At 38.0% G+C, this 14,709-nt stretch overlaps 1 protein-coding gene across 1 annotated transcript in view; it reads left to right on the top strand.

Moving 5' to 3' along the window:
- SPATA5 (spermatogenesis associated 5) overlaps positions 1 to 14,709 on the top strand; it is a 242,584-nt gene that overhangs the window by 185,758 nt on the left and 42,117 nt on the right. The gene's annotated exons all lie outside the window — the stretch shown is intronic.

Genomic DNA, 14,709 nt, shown 5'->3' with positions numbered 1-14,709 from the left:
ACTTGAACCTGCGTCCTCTGCCTCTTTCCATTATACTGTTCCATCTGTCCTACAGAGATCCTAAATATACATAATAATAGTCTGTGGTAACCAAATAACCACGATCTGGGAGCACAGTGGTTGCCCCTCTAGTGGGGAATGATTAAATCAATACAACAGAATATTACTATTCAATTAAGAATGTGAGGAATTCAGAGAAATGTGGGAAAACTTGTATGAACTGATGCAGAACAAAAGAAGTAGAACCACAAGAACAGTATTCACTCAGTATAGTGTAGAAGAAGAGAAAACATCCCTAAATGGAATACTATACGCTAAGTATGAACCGGAGAAAACATCCCTAAATGGAAGTCAGATGTTAAGTAATAGAAAAAAGCCATGAAGGTCCCAGAAAAGAGGTGATGAAACATCTGGGGCTAAATAGGCTATGAAATAAGTGCCTATTATGTAGAAATAAAAGATTCCTATGAAATGCTTTTTTAATTATTCTTTTGAGAAGCCATCCCTGCACCTGTAATCTCCTCTGATGTATCCTTGTTAAATGGAGGTTACCCTGAGTTCTTGAAGGTTGCTTTCATTATTCCTGCCAGGCCTGGCTAAAGATGGCAGACTGTCTTATTAAAGGGCCAGCCTAGCTGCATTTGAAGACTCATCACTAGACTGTCCACATCAGGAGAATATTTTGGATGCAATAGCTTTCTTTTTACTTTGATTTTAAAAAAAAATTTTTTTTATTATTTAAAAAAAAAAGGGACTAGATTTTCTTATTTAGGCCAGTCTAGAAGTACAAGAGTCACTTAGGGGCTTGGTTCTATTGTTGATTGTCATGAGAGCTTTAATCTGCTCTATTTCTGACCTGGCTGGTTTCCTTAGACATCTTAGAGAGGTTGTTGCCATACCCACTTCCATATCTTCCTGCTTCTGGGGGTTTTCCAGAGCCAAACTGATGCCAGATTCAGTGGGGATGTTCAGTTCCATAGTCTGTTGTATCTCAGAACTCCTGAGCTCAAGAAGATCTATCAGCATCAGCCTTTTAACAGGTATCTCTGTACCTCACTGAAGTTTTGCTGCATGTTGCTTTCAAAATTAGTCCTTCAAAGCATAGAAATATTGTAGTCTTTCTGAGTGTATCTGGAGAAACAACACCAGAGAAATTATGTACCTTTTTGCAATAAAGAAAGGTGGAAGAGGAAGGAGTAATTCTGAATCCAGAGGAAACTGTTCCTTTTTTTTTAAGCTTTTTATTTTCAAAACATGTGCATTGATAATTTTCATCATTCACCCTTGCCAAACCTTGTATTCCACATTTTTTCTCCCTCTCTTCCCTTAAACACCAAGTAATTCAATATATGTGCAATTTTTATATACATATTTCCACAATTATCATGCTGCACAAGGAAAATCAGATACAAAAAAATGAGAAGAAAACAAAATGCAAGCAAACAACAACAAAAAGAGTGAAGCTACTGTCTTGTGGTTCACATTCAGTCTTCATAGTCCTCTCTCCAGATACAGATAGCTCTCTCCATCACAAGACCATTGGAACTGGCCTGAATCACTTCATTGTTGAAAAGAGCCAAGTCCATCAGAAGTGATCATCATGTATTCTTGCTGTTACCATGTAAAGTGTTCTGGTTCTACTCACTTCACTTAGCATCAGTTTATGTAAATCAGAAGAAACCATTCTACCCCCATACTTGGCAGAATTTCAACAAAGCTTCAAAGCAGAGAGATGATGAGGCAGACATAATACTGAATTTGGAATCAGAGACTCTTGATTCAAATCTTCACCCTTGCTAATTATTACATTAACGTATTATCATAAGATCTTTGACAGATCCTCTAACTTCTAAGGTCCTCAGTTTCCTCCTCTGTAAAAAAAAAAAAAAGGCTTGGACCTGATAATTTCTAAGATCCCTTCCAAATCTTAAATCTGTAATGCTAATGTCTACACTCAAGGATTGTCTCTCTTAAATACACAGTAAACAGAAAAGCAATATTGTCTATTGAAATGAGTCAAAGACCAAGTTTTAATTGTGACATTACTGTTTATTGTGTTCACTTTGACATTTTCCTTAATAATGTTTGACCTGTTTATTTATTTGAAAAGCATTTTCCTAGGTGCCAAGCACTATACTTAATACTAGAAATTTCAATTTTTATATTCTCTTGGGAGGAAACATATACATTGATAGAGTCAAGGAATTTATATAAAATAAATTCAGAATAATTTTCAGAGGGAGGGAATTCTCTAAACCTTATTAAGTGATGATGATCATAATGATGATGATGGTGATGATGATGATGATGATGGTGATGATGATGATAGTATGATGATATCACCACTTGAAACCTCACCAGCTTTAAAATCTGAATGTTACTTTTGCTTGGAATGATTTCTGTCCTTGGCTCCATACCTTACAATCCCTAGTTCTTCAAGGTTCATTCAACTCAATTAATGATCATGCCTATTGATACCTTTCCTCTTACTCCTAGTTATTGTTGCTCCATCCTCCAGAAAGAAAAAAGTTTGTAGTAATTCTTTATATAATGTGAATTTACTTATCTTTGTCCATAAACTAAAAGCCTCTTGGGAACAAGGACTGCTTGTTTTTAATCTTTGTATCTTCAGTGTCTAAGGATGAGAGCAACCATTTAATAATTGCCGATTGCTTTGCCCCCAGGGTTGTGGCCATGGGGCTATTTCTTCTTTTTGTTCCACATCTATGGAAAGAAAACACTACATTCAGCCTGATCTCTGTGAACCTTTTCCCATAACATATCATCAGTATATAGAAACACAAAAGTAGAATTAAAACCCAAGCAAATATAAGTCTTGATTTGAAGATATAACCCGGTGCCTGGCACTTAGACATTTAACAAATGCTTATTGACTTATTATATAATAAAAAATATATTTTGGTGTTGAGTCCTTCCACTAACTTGTTAGGTTTTTTTGTTTGTTTGTTTGCTTTTTGGTACATAATTTATTTAGTCCAAAATATAGGTGGTGAGGTAGATAGTGTTCTGGACTTGGAGGCTGGAGGACCTAAATTCAAATTAACATCAGACTCTTCCTAATTGTGTGTTCTTAAGCAAGCCTTGATCTCCCTCAATGTAGGTTTCCTTATCTGGAAAATGAGACGGTCATACTCCATGGTTTCTGAAGTCCCTTAAAGCTTCAAATCTATGATCCCATGATTTTTTCCAATTAAGATTCAAGAGTTTCCACAAAGAGCTCTTTGCAAAATGATGTGTTGGGGGCAGCTGGGTGGCTCAGCAGATTGAGCACTTGCCCTCAGGTCAGTAGGACCTGAGTTCAAGTGTGACCTCAGCCATTACTAGCTGTGTGACTCTGAGTAAATTATTTAATTCCCTAATGCCTCGATAAAAGTAAATCCTTCCTGGTATTCATTTTGAGTCCCAAATTGGTTGATGAGGAAATGCCATGGTGAGCTGATAAGTCAGCATCCTGTGACCATTTCATGCAAACTTTGTTCCAGAAGTTTCTAACGACTTTGGTAATGAAACAGTATTTAATTTCCTAAGCATGATGTTTCTTCCAAGATCTTGTTAATCAATGTCTTCTAGCAGTTCAAGCAATATTTTTAAGATCACTCTACCCTTAGATTCACTTTCTGCCATCAGAATGAAATGATCATTCAGCAAACTTCCCGTATAGTCTTTATCCATTAGAAATAATATGCAAATTAGTTTAAATAAAATTTTTTTGTCTTCTACTTGGATGTGCATTTGGCAAGATCAATGGGACCTATGCTGTTGACAACCTGTCTGTTTTTAGGAATGGTGATGTGAGGGAAAAAAGAAATAGAGATTTGGAGCCTATAATTTACAAAAATATTTTCTATCCTTGGGGATTCTATAGAAAGGACACTTTTCTGTAAAATCTGGAGGAGGGTAAGGTTTGAACCTTACAAATATATCTTCAGTCTCTCATATGATTTCTGCCTCATATCTTTGTGTCATAGTCCAATCCTAAACTTAGATACTAGAGATTGCAGTAGCCTCTTTGTCCTTCTCTACTCCTCCTCTTCCCCAAAAAATATCACAGAAAATTCTCCCTTGCCCTCCACGGAAAGAAAAATCATCATAGAAGGAAGTATGTCACTATGTGGGAAGAGAGACTATCACTGAGGTCCACTACAAAGTGGGGCTTGAAAGGCACACATAATAAATAATACACCATCCCACACTCTCTGCTACCTTCCCCTGCTTCCCTTAGGCATGTCTTCCGCTGGATTGTGGTTCTTTGCCCGTGGAAAAACATGTGGCCATTAATGTGTAGTTAGAAATTCATTTATTCTCAAGCAATAACTTTCTATGGATGAGCAACCTTGTTTGCTTTCATTTAGATTTTTTTTTTACCTTTAAAATTATTCATAGCAAATGTCATTTTGTTCTATGACTTATTTATTTATTCCTTCATCGATTCGTTCCTCTTTCATGGAGTTGCCCTGATCTGTCTCAGGAGCTGTCAGGAAAACAACAATGAGAAATACATATGTGTATAAAAGTCACAGCTGGGACCAATTCCATTGGACTGAATGTGGAGAAGAGTAGGAAAAATGGAAAAAATAATACATTAGTTGGACTTCCCTGTTGAAACTATTATGTTGCCATCAGCTAAAGGCTCCTTTGTCCATATTCATTGTTTTTAGTGACAGCATAGGCAAATGAGAAGAATAAACACAGATGCATAGGCCAAATATCAATTAAACATCTCAATGATAGAGGCCATCTAGTCCTATTACCTTATGTTAAGCATGAGGAGACAGAGGTCCAGGAAAATGAAATAATATGACCAAAATCACATAAGTATTAGGTAGAATTTGAACCCAAGTCTCTTGATTCTAGAGCTAGGCTGCCTTCCTAAACCTAAAGTACCTGTTGTTCCTAGTTATGTGATACCCAATATGTGGACCCTCAGGGTGTGATGCAGGACACTTGCATTTAATTTAATTAATAAGTAGGATTGTTAAGTACCTCTTTTAGCCTAAGGGCACCTTGCAAAAAACACCTAGATACTGAGGGAGCCCATGAGCTGAAAAAAATATGAGAACCATTTTGTTCCTTGATAATAAGAAATAGAGAGATTGAGTAATGGAATCGATTAAATAGCAAATTAATCCAGTAGCCTAGTGTTTGATAAGTCCAAAGAAACTAGTAGTTTGGGCAAGAGCTCACTGTTTGACAAAAACTTTTAGGAGAATGAGAAACTAGGCTTACACTAACATGTCACTCTGTATGCCAAGAGAAGCTCAAAATGAGTACATGATTTAGACATAAATGGTGATTTCATAAGTAAATTCGAGGAGCATGGAAGAATTATCTGTCAAATCTATGGATAAGAGAAGACCTCAATAAGAGGTGGAGAATTTCGTGGGAAGTAAAATAAAGAGTTTTGATTTGGGGAAGGAAATGGAATAAACATTTGTTAAGTGCCTGCTACATAGAAGTCATTATGCTGAGTGCTTCACAAATATTTCCTCATTTGATCTTCACAACAATTTTGGGAGATAGTTGATATTATTGTCCCCATTTTACAGTTGAAGAAACTGAGGCAGACAGAGATGAAATGCCGTGCCTAGGGTTGCACAGCAACTTTCTGAGGCTGAATTTGAATTCAGGTCTTCCTGACTCTGTACCCAGCACTCTTATCTATCACCTGGATACCTGATTTAGTTTTTGCTTATGTACTTAAATCAATATATTTAAAATTATAAGAGAAGACAGGGAAGGGGGAAAACCTTTGAGCAAATTTCTCTGATAAAGATCTCATTTCTAAGATATGTAAGGAGCTGATTAGAAATTATAAAAATAACCATTCTTCAGTTGATAAATGGTCAAAGACTATGAACAGCCAGTTTTCAGAGGAAGAAATACAAGCTATAGCATGGGTATGGGGGAAAAAATGCTCTAAATCAAAGTTCTTAAATTTTGGGTCGTGACCTCCCCATGGGGTCATGTAACTGAATGTGGGTGTCACAAAATTATAATTTGTTATCAGTAAATGTTTAATTTGTATACCTATTGTAGATACCTTTATACCCATGGTGTGTAAAAATGTCTCGAAAAGGGAGTAGAAAAAGTTTAAAAAGCTCTGCTCCAAATCACTAGAGAAATGCAAATTAAAACAACTCTGAAATTCCACCTCACATCAATCACCGTGGCTAACATGACAGAAAAAGAAAATGACAGTTGCTGAATGGAATTGGTAGAGTTGGGAACTGGTCCAACCAATATGGAGAAAAATTTGAAACTATGTCCAAAGGGCTATAAAACTATGCATACCCTTTGACCCAGCAATACTGCTAAAAAGAAAAAATAATGCTACTAGATCTGTTCAAGAGGTCAAAGAAAAAGAAAATTTAACTGCTTACGATAATCATCATAGCTTCTCTTTTTGTATTGGCAGAGCATTGGAAATTGAGGGAATATTCATCATTTGAGGAATTACTGAACAAATTGAGGAATATGCTTATTCTAGAGTACTATTGTGCTATAAGAATGATGAGCAAGATGCTTTCATAAAAAATTAGGAAGACATATAAACTGATACAAAGTAAATTGAGCAGAAATAAGAGAACAATTTATTCAATAAGAACAATATTATAAAGATTAATCAACTTTGAAAGACTTAGTAGCTTTAATCAACACAATGACCTCCAAAGGGATTCATGATGACAAATGCTGTTCACTTTCGCATAGAAAACTGATAGACTCAGAGTGCAATATGAAGTCAGCTTTCTTCTTCCCTCCTTCCCTTCCTCTCTTCCTTATTTCTCTCTTTTGCACTCATATTTTCTCTCTCTTTCTTTTTTGGATATGGTCATGAACATTTGTTATATGTAACTACACATATTTGTAATGGGTTTTGTTTTACTTGCTTCATCAGGGGAAGAAGAAAATTCAGAACTGAAAGTAAAGTCAAATTTAATTTTAAAAAATTCTTTACGCTGCCAAAATATTTTTTAATATTTATTTTAGGTTCTAAATTCTCTCCCTTCATCTACCATCTCCCCATTAAGGAATATGATACCCATTTTACATGTGAAAAAAAATTTTCAAGAAAGTTTGGGAAATGCTTCCTGCCCTAGGCAACCTCCCCTCCAAGTACCAATGGCGCCTGACCCTGCTTAGTCTCTAAGATCAAGGTGGTCTGGCTTTGTTGTTTTCAGGGACATCAGTTAGTAACCTAAAGCTATATCTATTCCATCTGTGTAACACATGGCACTGTCAACACACACACACACACACACACACACACTCCCTGTTCCCTTTTATGCAACAGATAACACTGAGTGAGCAGATGCTGCCGGGCTGAAGCTGGCAACATGGAGATTGTAATTCTGATTACCTGAAATCTCTTGTCAATGAGATGTTTATACCAAGTAGAAGCATCCTCAGGAACATCTTGTTCTGTTATAACTTCCTTTTGGGGCTGACTCAGTGCCAGCTGCTGGCTCCTGGGGAACGTTAACCAGAACAGAGAAGGATGCTGGATGCTGGCTGATGAGCAGGAAAACTCCAGCCACCTGTGTTGGAGCCTCCTCCCAGAGCTCTGGAGAGGCAGACCAGGCTTATTGGGCCCCTCTGAGCTGGTCTTCCACTTCCCTTCTAGTCCAAATAGCATTTAGCCAGCCCATACACAGGTGGTCCCAGGCCATGGTATCAGAGCCCGGTCAGGGCCTCCAACCAGACCTAGTATCTGGCACCTGAGGTCTCACAGGGAGTAAATGGCCAACCCAAGATTCAAACCTAGGTCTTCTGACATTGACTAATGGGAGACAATAGAAAGAGTGGATTGAATTAGGAGAACCTGAGTTCAAATTCTGACTTTATTGCTTACTGTGTGATATGGACAAGTCCATTAACCTCTCTGAGCCATAGATGGAAAGTTAGAGTTTGGCCTTGTGTATCCTTTTCCACTCTAAATTTGATACAGGCTGGCATCTGTACAAAGATTCCAGGAGGTCCATGAACTTGGAATTCTTAATATTTTTGATACCTTTATATCTCTATCATTGTCTTCCCGGGTAATCCTTTTGTGTTTTATTTTATGCATTTGAAGACTTTGTTCTGGGAAGGGATCAGACTGCTTGAGTAGTCCATGACACAAAATATGTCTTCTTCTAGGGCTACTATTTCCTTTTGCTGTACATGTGGGTCTGTGGATGCACATCTCTCCACCCTGACAGGCCAATTTCTTTTATCCCTTGTAAACAATTAACTTGCCCCCACTGCTTCCACCATGTCTTCCATGGGTCCTTTGATTTTTCGGTCCTCAGTATGTCCCACAGAAAAACTTTACCTTTAGCTAAATCATTTAATACTTAGCACATTGCTAACTGAACCCAGGTCCTCCAACACCAAATCCATCATTCTTTCAGAAAATTATTGTGCTACCTTTGGGACATATAATTCTGAGAGGGGATAATTCCAAAGCCTAGCATCCAAATAAAATGCTATGATCTCAAGTCCTCAACACTGGAGTAATAATATACTTTTGGTGGAGCCATGAATTAGTCTGAGAAACCTGGGAAAGAAGTTTGGGAATGTGTGAAAATGTGACTAAAATGTCACTTTAATTCAGAAATCCCCCTACTAGGCATCTATTCCCAAAGATGTCCAAACTGGAAAGAAAGGGCCAATTACAGATGATAAACTAGATAGAGCTCTGGCCCTGGAGTCAGGAAGACTCATCTTGAGTTCAAATCTGCCCTCAAATACTTACTACTTCTGTGACTCTGAGCAAGCACTTAACCCTGTTTGCCTCATTTGTAAAAGGAGCTGGAGAAGAAAATGGAAAACCACTCCAGGATCTTTGCCAAGAAAACCCCAAATAGGGTCACAGAAAATTGGACATGACTGAACAACAGCACTGACACATGATTATATCGATGTTTTCTATAGTAGTTAAGCCCTAGAATAGAGTAGTTGCCCGTCAATTAGGGAATGACTAACCAAACTGTGGTACCTCAGTGTGATGGAATCTGTAAGAAACAATGAGCATGAACATCCCTCCCGGTGTGTCTCCAATCTCCTTTCCAGCCCTGTTCAGAATATAGCCAAACTGGCCTTTTGGTCTTTCCTGATAGTGCCATAGCTTTTCCCATCTCAGTGGCCTTTGCCCAAGCTGTCCACCATTCCTGACACACACCTCTTCACTTCTGTTAAAAGTCATCATTTCCTTCAAAACTTAAATCCGACACCACCATCCCTTTGAAACCTTTTCTGATTTCCCATGTTGCTATTGTATTCGGACTATCATAAGCACTTGATAAATATATACTAAATACTGACTCATTGATAGGATGACAGAAAGGATTACCTTTCCCTAGGCTGGGCAGGTATGTCTGAGTTGTGCTTTAGAAAAGAAAATGTTTTGAGATCTTAAATAGATCAGAGAACTGAAACATCCATCATTCCTCACTTTCTGGGGTTTTTTTGTTTTTTTTTTTTTTTACTTTTGTCATATCCTTTTACTCTCCAAGAGAGTGGGGACTATGCTCCATCAAAGTTCTGTGTCTCCCTTTTTGGCAAGCTCAGTGGGTATTTAGTTAATTGTTTGAATCTCTCTCTCTCTCTCTCTCTCTCTCTCTCTCTCTCTCTCTCTCTCTCTCTCTCTCTCCATCCCTCCTGCTCTCCCTCCTTCTCTTTCTCCCTTCTTCCTTCCTTTTTTTCTCTCTCTCCTTTCTCCTTTCTCCAAGTCAAGATCACACAAGGACAATTAGGATTGAACCTAAGTCCTCTCACTCCAGATCTAAAAAAGTGATATCTGTAAAACTCTTGGGTACTATATAAATAGGTGATAGTGATGATGGCAGTGATAAGATGATGATGATAGTGATGATGGTACCACTCTGCCTGCCACATTAATGAAATCAGAAGTCCAGGACAACCCACCAAATTATATTAATACTGCTACTAATAAAGATGTTTTGAAGGAGAAACTTTTATTCTCTTTTCTTTTATAATTTCATAAAAATCATCATCTATCCCAACCCATGAATCAGTAGGTTCTTCCTTGACTTCTAGCTCCATAGCTAAGTGGTTCCAATTCCCAGCCCATAGCACCCATTTGGAAGCCAGAATATTTCCAGATTGTCCTTCCCTTGCTTCTGGGCTGCAAATGCCTCTGTAAAATACAATTAAAAAAAAAAAAAAACCTTAAATGTTCAAGCAGCTTTTTGGCACCCATACAAGACATTCTTTTGGCAGATGCAAATGGGGGCAAAAGTAGCCCCTTGACATATCTTTATTCACCTAAAAAGAATGCTTGAGGAGTGGTTTGGATTTAAAAGCAAGAATTATGTTCAATTAGGCAAGCCTCTGCTTTCTTCTTGCTAGAATTCATACATGAAAAAACCCTCTTAAAAGTTGTTTTAGGCAGAAAATTACCAGTTCATGATAGTTCTACCTATTAGAGCCAGGACTCAATGAAAACCTAGAGTGCCCACTGAGGAAACCTCAGTGTATATCTTTCCTTCCTTCCTTCCGTCATTTATCTGTTCACACAATGCTGAAATCTCAAAGTCTGAAAGGGTTTCCAAAGCCCTGATATAACTTCTACCTGGTGAAAAGAGTTCTCATTCACACATTTTTGATATGGACTCTGCTTAAAGACCCAAAGAGAAGGGGAACTAGTCCCGTCTCAAGGGAGCCCATTTCACTTCAGGGCAGTTTTAATTGTTAAGAAGTTTCTCTCTGCAACATCTAACTTTTCCTCCTAGTTCTGGTCCCTGGGGACAACTATTATAAGTCTATTCCTTCTGCCATGTTGACTACCCTGCAGCAAGCATTTTTCTCCTAAACCTTTACTTTTCCAGATTAAACATGCCTTCATTCAACATACATTTATTAGGCACCAAATGGCAAGCCCTGGATTGGACACCAGGGGAGGTAAGAGTTTGGACAGTGGCCAACTTGTGCCCTTATGGAACCCACAGTTCACTGTGGGGGCTGGGGAGGAAGAAACACAGTTAACTCCAGACTCAAACAGTGCTTTCTTTATATTCAGCTAAAATCACCAGCGTTATCAGATCCTAAGGTTTCTCTGATCTGGTGCATGGGTGGTTTCTGTTTGATCAGAGTAGATAACTTTTCCTTTTTTTGAACCTTATTAATATACTTTCTGGGAGAATTTACTTTTATATCTGGAGGTCACATATGAAAAGTATACATGGAATCTGATTTTTCTTCCTCTCCAAAGTCAGAGGAGGGACGAGGCAGGACCTACAAGAAGTAGGAGGCAGGAGCAGCCCAATAATAACCATCTGGTGGTGGTGGTAATTGTTAAGAGCTGACTGCTGTTTGCTAACATTCATAGAAACAAAGACTTTTTTTTTTCTTCAGTAGTATTTTATTTTTCCATATACATGTAAAGATAGTTTTCAACATTTATTTTTATAAGATTTTGTGTTTCCAATTTTTTCTCCGTTTCTCATCTCCCCTCTCCCCAACCAGCAAACAATCTGATACAAGTTAAACATGTGTAATCCTTTGAAACATATTTCTATACTTCTCATGTTGTGCAAGAAAAATCAGACCAAAAGGGAAAAAATGAGAAAGAAAAGAAAGAAAAAGCAAAGAAATGAAAATTTTATGCTTCAAACCACATTCAGTCTTCAAAGTTCTCTCTGAATACAGATGGCATTTCCTGTCCCAAATCTATTGGAATTGTCTTAGATCACCAAGAATCAAGAAAAACTAAATCTATCATATCGCATAATCTTGCTGCTACTGTGTATAATGATCTCCTGGTCTTGCTCACTTCACTCAGTATCAGTTCATCTAAATCTTTCCAGGTTTTCTGAAATCAGCTTACTCATCATGTCTTAAAGACAATAATATTCCATAGCATTCATGTATCATAATTTATTCAGCCATTTTCCAACTGACGGGCATCCACCCAGTTTTCAGTTCCTTGCCATAACAAAAAGGGCTGCCACAAACATTTTTGCACATATGAGTTCTTTCTCTTCTTTTAGGATCTCATTGGGATACAGACCCAGTAATGGCACTACTGGATCAAAGGATATGCACATTTTGATAATCCTTTGGGCATAGTTCCAAACTGTTCTCCAGAATTTTTGGATCTGTTCACAACTCCACTAACAATGTATCAGTGTCCCAGTTTTCCCATATCCCCTTCAACATTCGTCATTATCTTTTCCTCTCATCTTAGCCGATCTACGAGATGTGTAGTGGTACCTCAGAGTTGTTTTAATTTGCATTTCTCTGATAAATAGTGATTTAGAGCAAGATAACCCACATTGGAAAAATAATTCTCCTCTGCAACTCATTAAACAAGGGATTGATCTTTGTTTTCAAGTTTCATGAGGGGAAACTTTCGGTTATAACTAGGTGGACTAGTGACAAGAGTACTGGGCCTAGAGTCAAAAAGACCTGAATTTGAAACCTGCCTTAGATATTTTGCTATTGTTTTATCATTTTGGTCACATCTGGTTCTTTGTGACCCTATTTGGAGTTTCTTGGCAAAGATACTAGAGGAGTTTGCCATTTCCTTCTCTGGCTCATTTGTACAGATAAGGAACAGAAGCCAACAAGGTAAAGTGACTTGCTCAAGGTCACACAGTTAATAAGTGTCTGAGGCTGGATTTGAACTCATGAGGATGAGTTTTCATTTGACTCCAGGCCCAGCCTTCTATGTACTATGGCACTACTTAGCTGCTCTCAGGTTATTACTTGCCATGTTACCCTGGACAAATCACTTTTTTCACATGTGAAATGGAGATATTATAGCACTTGCAGGGTTGTTTTAAGGACCAAATAAAATTAATATATGTAAAGTGGTTTGCAAACTTCAGAACACTTTGTAAAGGTTAGCTATTATATTTGGCCATGAGGCAGTAAACCCTGGATTCTACTCTTAGCCATAGCTGTATGACCTAAGTAGACTATTTCTCCTCCCTAGGCCTCAGTTTCCCACTCTGTAAAAAGGCATGGTTCAAATAGATGATTTTTAAGACCAACATCCGGCTCTGAAATTGGATGGTCCTATTTTTATACATGTATTGTACTGTAGAACTTGAAATCCCCTCCGAACTAGATAGAGGGAAATCTTCCCACAAAAACAAACAAACAAACAAACAAACAAACAAACAAAAAACTGATGAATACCTCAGGTAAACTACTATGGTAAAAATATCCAAAATGCCTTTTTCCACGGGGTGGCCTTCCCCATCTCTTGATACGTGTCTTGTTTGACACCCAACTCACTGAAAGATTGAGAACATTCCAACATGGTGATTTTCTCTTGAAGAATTTTTTCCAACCTGTTTTGTTCCATTACCTCCTGATAACAATTCCTTTTCCACATTAGTCGCTAAATAAAGTTTTGTTGTCCTCATCCCCCAAAACAATAATAATAAATGCCAACTATTATTGTTCTGGAGGGTGCAGCCTTTGCTTTAAGGTTCATACATCTTCTCCTTCTAAGTATTTGCACTAACTACCTCCCTCCCCCATCTCTTTTATCCCTTATTTCCTTTAAAAAAAAAAACAAAAAAAAAAAAACCTTTTAAAATGATACCCTCTTCATTAAGCCTTTTAACTGGCTTTTCATCATACTTGGAATACTTTCCTTCTTCATCTCCATTTCCTGGCCTCCCTGGCTTCCTTCAAGTGCCAGCTAAAATCCTGCCTCATCTAACAGGTATTACAAAACACAATCCATGGGCTTTATTTATTTTTATTTTTAAATGTAGAAACCATTCTTAGTTTGCAGGTCGTACAAAAATAAGCAACGGGCAGGATTTGGCCACAAATCATAGTTTGTTGTTCCTTGTTGTCAGGGAAGCTCCTCCTTATTGCTAATGCCTGATTTTTGTTGTTTATTTCCAATTTATCTAGAATATAACTTCTTTGTGTATTAGCTCTCCTGCTAGGCTTACTGAAAGAGGGGATTTTCTCTATATTCTCAGCACTTAGCACAGTGCCTAGCATACAGTAGGCTTAATAAATGCATGCTCCCAGCTGCTAATGCCCTCCCCTCTCCAACAAAACTTTACAATTTTATTTTGTGTATGTATGATATTTTATTACACATATATAGTCACTCTTAGTAGAAGGTAATCCCCTAAAAAGAAAAGAATATTTCATTTGTGTCTTTTTATCCTCAGAGCCTTAGGCAACAAATGGCAAGCCCTGGGTTTTACATCAGAGAAGGTAAGAGTTTGGACAGTGGCCAGTCTGTGCTCTCATGGAACCCACAGTCCAGTGTGGAAGCTTGGTAAATGCTTAATAATTAAGTATATAGATAGACTTCAGCTGGATCCCAAATTATATTATTACACAGGCCTTAAATCCTTATTCTGAAAAGAACTGGTCGGACTCTCTAAGATGCCCTTCAGTTGTTATGTGCCAGGTGATCTCTTTTTTGTGCATCTCAGACAGCACACCCCCCCCCCATACTCAAACGTCTCTCACAAATGCACATACCCTGTCCCCACGCTCACAGCATACACACATACGCCAAGAGACATACACACACATCACAATGAAAGGCCAGTCTTCGTCATTTCCATGGAGCACAGTGTGGTTTCCTGAGGCAAACAAAACCTCCTTAGAGATGGAAGGACAGAGGTCAGTCAGCAGGACCAGATGCCTTTTCTCCTGACACAGGCTCTGCATGAAACCAGTTGTGCTTTCATGCTAGGACCCCTC

This window comes from Antechinus flavipes, chromosome 6 (genome assembly GCF_016432865.1).
Source record: "Antechinus flavipes isolate AdamAnt ecotype Samford, QLD, Australia chromosome 6, AdamAnt_v2, whole genome shotgun sequence".
NCBI classification, from domain to species: Eukaryota; Metazoa; Chordata; class Mammalia; order Dasyuromorphia; family Dasyuridae; genus Antechinus; species Antechinus flavipes.
Note: the sequence above shows the minus strand (reverse complement) of the source record. Positions and strands in the feature narration are given on the sequence as shown.